Here is a 5267-nt window from a genome sequence, read left to right on the forward strand (position 1 = left end):
TGGCAAAGCCCTTGCCCTTTGAAGCCTGGAAGCTTGCTCTCGGCCCCAGGCCAGGATGCACTTTGTGCAGTTCTTTGGAAATAAGAAAGCCTCTGGAGCACTTTCTGGGTCTGCAGTCTCTTGTTATTGGGTGTGGAGAGTACTCCATGCTTGAGGCTTCTGGTGCCAGGCTCATTGCAAAGGGCTGCTAAGGTAAAGTGGGAGCTTCCTCTGTCCCCAATCTACAGGCTGCCATACTTCTCCCATGGGAGGGCTTTTTGCTGAGCTGACACCTTCACCAAAGTTTGAAAAGACTAGAAAAATTGACTTGTGTCCCAGGAGTCTTCCAAAGGTGACAGGGATTCAGTCGCCAGCCACAAGGGAGGAAGGCTCTGAGTTTACTCAGTTTGGCCTCATTCTCCCACTCCCGCTGCTCATCCAGGTATCCAAGCTGGCCAAGCTGTTGGGTCAAGTCTCCAAAGATTTTTTGCATTTCAGGCTATTTTACCACCTGTACTTAAATCAGGGACTCATCGCTGAGCTAGAATTCATGTAGTCAACTATTGTAGAACAGCAGTATCTTATGCAGGAGCTGTGTGTTCTTGGCTTTAAAGTCGTCCTGTGCAGGCCAAAGCCCTGCTTGAGCCTGGTGGAGTTTTGCCAGCTCTGGCCCTGACTTATTCTTTTCCTTGTATTTTTCCACCTTGCTCTAAGCTCTCCTACAAACCCCCCAGGACGGCTTGCCATTTCACCACCTCGTAAGGCTACGGAAGACACTGCCCAACATTTTTAAGGGCTCAGTCACACTCTTTTGGATCTGGCTCACCTTTTCCTGGCTGAGGGCATCCATCCACTTCATGGCCATGTCTAGGGCTGTCATCAAGTTCAGAAAGCCCTGGTCTTGCTCACGAAGAGGGACGGAGAATCAGTATGAGGGTATCATTCTCTTCTCCAGGTTCTTCTGCGGCCTCTTGCTCTACTCTTCCAGATGCTGGAGTTTTCCATATTCCCTTTCAAAGTTTCTCTCCACTATTGTGGGGACAATCTGTTTCCTGGGCTTCCCAGTTTTGAAAGGAACACAGTTCATGGTCCTGATCCTCACTTCACCCTGAGGGTCCTCAGCTACAACTCAGTCCTACTCCCCCACCCCTTTTTTTTAAGGAGGCTTGTTTCACTTAGAGTTAAAAAACTATGCCAGAAATTAAGTCAACACAGGTGCACCTGGGTGGCTTAGTCGGTTAAGCGTCCCACTTTCGCTTCGGTCATGATCTCGCGGTTCGTGGGTTCAGGCCCGCGTCGGGCTCTGTGCTGACTGCCAGCTCAGAGCCTGGAGCCTGTTTCAGAATCCGTGACTCTCTCTCTCTCTGACCCTCCCCTGCTCATGCTGTCTCTCTCTCTCTCTCTCTCTCTCCTAGAAATAAATAAAACATTAAAAAAAAATTAAGTCAACACAAACATTTGAAAATATTACATATATTAAAAAAATCTTACAAACGGTCGTATCAATGCAGAAGCAAGATGCTAGGAGCAAGGAAGCATTCTCCCCTATAGGTTTCAGAGGGAATATGGCCCAACAGACACTGGATTTCAAACTTTATATCTTCAAAACTATAACACAATAAATGTTTATCGTTTTAAGCCATCTAACGTGTGGCACTCTGTCATGGCAACCATAGGAAACTAATGTATATCCTCTACACAAACGACTGTCCAGCAAATTAGAATATTTCAACTCATTTGTGTTGATCTAAATTAAACTCCTCTGGGAAGAATGCTCTTTGCTGTTGCTGCAGGTGCTCAAACACAAGAAGACCATTCAGTGGTGATGTTGTTGAGAAATTTAAATTATTTTAAGACTCCCACCTACACCAGATCCTCTGACCTTCAGAAAGATATGAAGAACTTGAAAGGGAAGCATTCTGTGTTTCTATTACAAGTTTGGAGGTAGCTCTGACTTGTTTTACTAGTTTAGTCAGAGTTTTACAAGTTTTCCCAGTCTTATAAGCTCTAGCCATCAGTTAGGAAAATATTTTGTAAGTGCTGCTATGCTCTTTTTCAATGATATACCCATGTTCAAACAATATTTGCCTTCTATGTGCATTGTGGATTCAATTGCTTTGTCTATATCTTGCCATGTTTTAGCCCTAAGAGGGAAAATGTGTGTTTCAGATAGAAAATAACCCTCTTGAACCAAGGAAGCAAGAGCAGACTTGCCCAGACCCTCCAACAGAGCCCCAAACTCGTCGCCTCCTCTTGAATGACATTAGAGGACTATGGCTATGGAAACTGCCAACGTTATAATGAAGCAAATTGTACCAATTTCAAATTTCTCCTCCTGGGTATGTTTCTTATTGGAAATGGAGCCCCCTGCCTTTTTATTGTTAAAGAAGTCTCTGTTCCTTTCTTCCGATTATCCCCCACTATTGAATATTGATTGATCATTTTCATAAAATTGCAAATGGAGGACTTTTGCCTGAGACCCGTCATAAATTAGGAAAATGTGCTCAGTTACCCTGCAGGGACTGACTTCTGGGGAGAGTTTCACAGAGCTAAACTTAAGTGCTTTGCATGGGTTTGCCAGGTTTGATGCTTCTGACCCTCTGATGAGGAAGGGATTAACATTTGCTAACAACCTAGTAGGGACCAAATTATTTGCATGTTACTTAATTTAATGCTATTAATACAATGGTGCATAATCACCCGCTAATTTGACAGAAGACAAAACAGCAAACCGGGATGGTTTAAAGACTTTCTCAAGGCTAAGGAAAGGACAGAGCAAGTTTCGGACCTAACTTTGTCTGCCTCTGAAACGTAATGCCTTCCCATGTGCTGCATTGTCTTTCATTCTAAAGTGGAATAGTAATATCTCAGTAGGGGTGGATAGGGTAGTTTTCATTAACATCAACGTAAGCCTTATGCTCTTCAAGTTCTGATAGATTTGCTCCAAGGAGCCATTAAGAAAGGCCACTGATCCAAGGGTTATAAATTAACACTTTCTTCATACACAGCTATAAGCAGCTATTTAAAACCTGGATAATATCTTCCTTAAAATAAGTATCAGTTTTCTGGGTATTTATGCTCTGTCACTCTTGGTTTTTCCATCCTTGACTCCATTAATAGAATTTTTCTTAATTCCTTTCTTCTTTTTATGGCTTTGCAAGGGGCTAATTTGCAGGCAAAATTGCTAATTTTACAGTTGCTTTCTGCTCTGTCAGCATGAGGCTGACTCTCAGAGTTATTAATAGAAGAATAGGATTCCCTTTTCATCCTTTTGCTCTTGACTGTTGTGGGAGGTGGGACAAAATCCATTATTTAATAACATTTGTTCTTCTTGAAAGGTCATCATTCCGGCCTTTCAGTTTCCACTCAACTATAGCAGTATCAGCAGCAACAGCAGCCACTTTCTCTTCCTGAAAGGCTTCTGGAATTCTTCCAGGTTATACAGTTGATATAAAACTGTCTTTGAGATCCACCTTGGGAATGGGGTCCAGCTGGGAAATTTTCTCAGTATTTTCCAAGTAGTAATTTCTAGCTATTAAGTATTCATCAGTGCCCCAGTCACCTACACTCCTGGAACTGATACTGAATTTGGGATACATAACTCAGGAATTTTATTTGGCTGCTATAGCAGAGGATAGAAATAACTGGCCAAAACAAGATTGAAATTTATGTTTTGCATAAAATACATCTTAAAATAGACACTCAGGATTGGTATGGTAAACTCCCACTGTCATCAGGGACCCAGGGTCCTTTAGCTGTCCAGTTTTATTGTCACTATCATGAGGTTTTCCATCCTCAAGGTTGACCTATGGTCAGTCTCAGCCACTGCACCCAGGACTGTGAATACATGATTCTAAGAAGGTCAGAACATATAAGCAAAGGGTAAAAAGGGACAAATGAGCTGTCTATCCATTTCTGATGGAACTTTCCAGAAGTCCTAACAACTTCTGTTTATGTCCTCAAGCTGCAAGGGAGGCTGGGAACCACAGTCTTCTGGCTGGGTGCATACTGCCTCTAATAAAATCCAGGCTTTCTTACTAAGGAGAAAGGGGAGGACAATGTTAGAGAAGCCAGCTGTCTCTTCTGCATAGGACCAAGAGAATGACTAAATAAAGCCAGTAAGACTTTATTACACACCTATTTTATGTCTAGAAATGAATAGAAAGTTTTGATTAATTTCTTTAAGGACCAAAAGCCTACCTTTTGCTTATGTCGTCTTCTTAGCCTACAACACGTTCCCTTTTCCTGCTCACCTAAAAACATGCGTTAATTATTCAAAATTGTTCTCAAATATCACTGCTGTCGATGCTTCCCTGAAAGACTGTTCCCAGGAAGAATTCATTGACTGCTCAGTTCTGTCCGTTTATACCTTATCCTTACCTCTGTTATGCCACTTACTTCCTCAGAGACGATATGCTGAAGTGAAGAGAGGCAGGTAGTGCCAACCGAACCCCCCACGTCTGCCACCTACTAGCAGTGGGCCATATACTTTTGTCTTTGAGTTTTCTGTCTTCAGAATAGAGACTGGTCAATTCCATCTCAAGGGCTTTTGTGAAGAATAAATGAGAGAATGTGTGCAAACCACAGCTGTGGGCAATACTTATTTTAGTTTATCTTAGCTTGCTGTATTTTGTGTCTTTTAGGAATTCCAGAAAAAAGAAATCAACTTCTAAGCCACTATTATTTTGTGGGACTTCTTTTTAGAACATTGAACAGAAATTTAATATTCTAATCAGTAATTTCTGGAGATATATGACTTATATACCTTTCCTTAAAGCCCTATTTAAGATATACCTCATGGGGCACCTGGATGGCTCAGTCAGTTAAGCATCTGACTCAGGTCATGATCTCCCTGCTCATGGGTTTGAGACCCATGTTGGGCTCTGTGCTGACAGCTCAGAGCCTGCAGCCTGCTTCAGATTCTGTGTGTGTCTCTCTCTCTACCCCTCCCCTGCTCACGCTCTTTCTCTCAAAAACAAACATTAAAAGAACTTGTGGGGATGAACAATGGTTGTTATATGGAAACCAACTTGACAATAAACTATTTAAAAAAAAAAGAAAAAATAAACATTAAAAGATAAATAAATAAATAAATAAATAAATATGTACTCTGATGTACCTCATGCAAAGGAGAAAGTTATCAAAATTCAGTGGTCAAAAGTGGGGAAGTTTAATATGAAAAGACACAATGAATACTAACTCATGAAGCCTAGAATTAATAGTTAGAAAACCATTTCTTGGAAATTATAAATACATAAATATGAAAATAACAATAGATTAACTATAAT

At 41.4% G+C, this 5267-nt stretch overlaps 1 pseudogene; it reads right to left on the reverse strand.

The window, feature by feature from the left end:
- Positions 1 to 274: 274 nt before the first annotated feature.
- Positions 275 to 1071, reverse strand: LOC120235628 (annotated as a pseudogene).
- Between the last annotated feature and the right edge of the window lie 4196 nt (positions 1072 to 5267).

Source organism: Hyaena hyaena, unplaced genomic scaffold, assembly GCF_003009895.1.
Source record: "Hyaena hyaena isolate Hyena2069 unplaced genomic scaffold, ASM300989v1 scaffold_5, whole genome shotgun sequence".
NCBI lineage: Eukaryota > Metazoa > Chordata > Mammalia > Carnivora > Hyaenidae > Hyaena > Hyaena hyaena.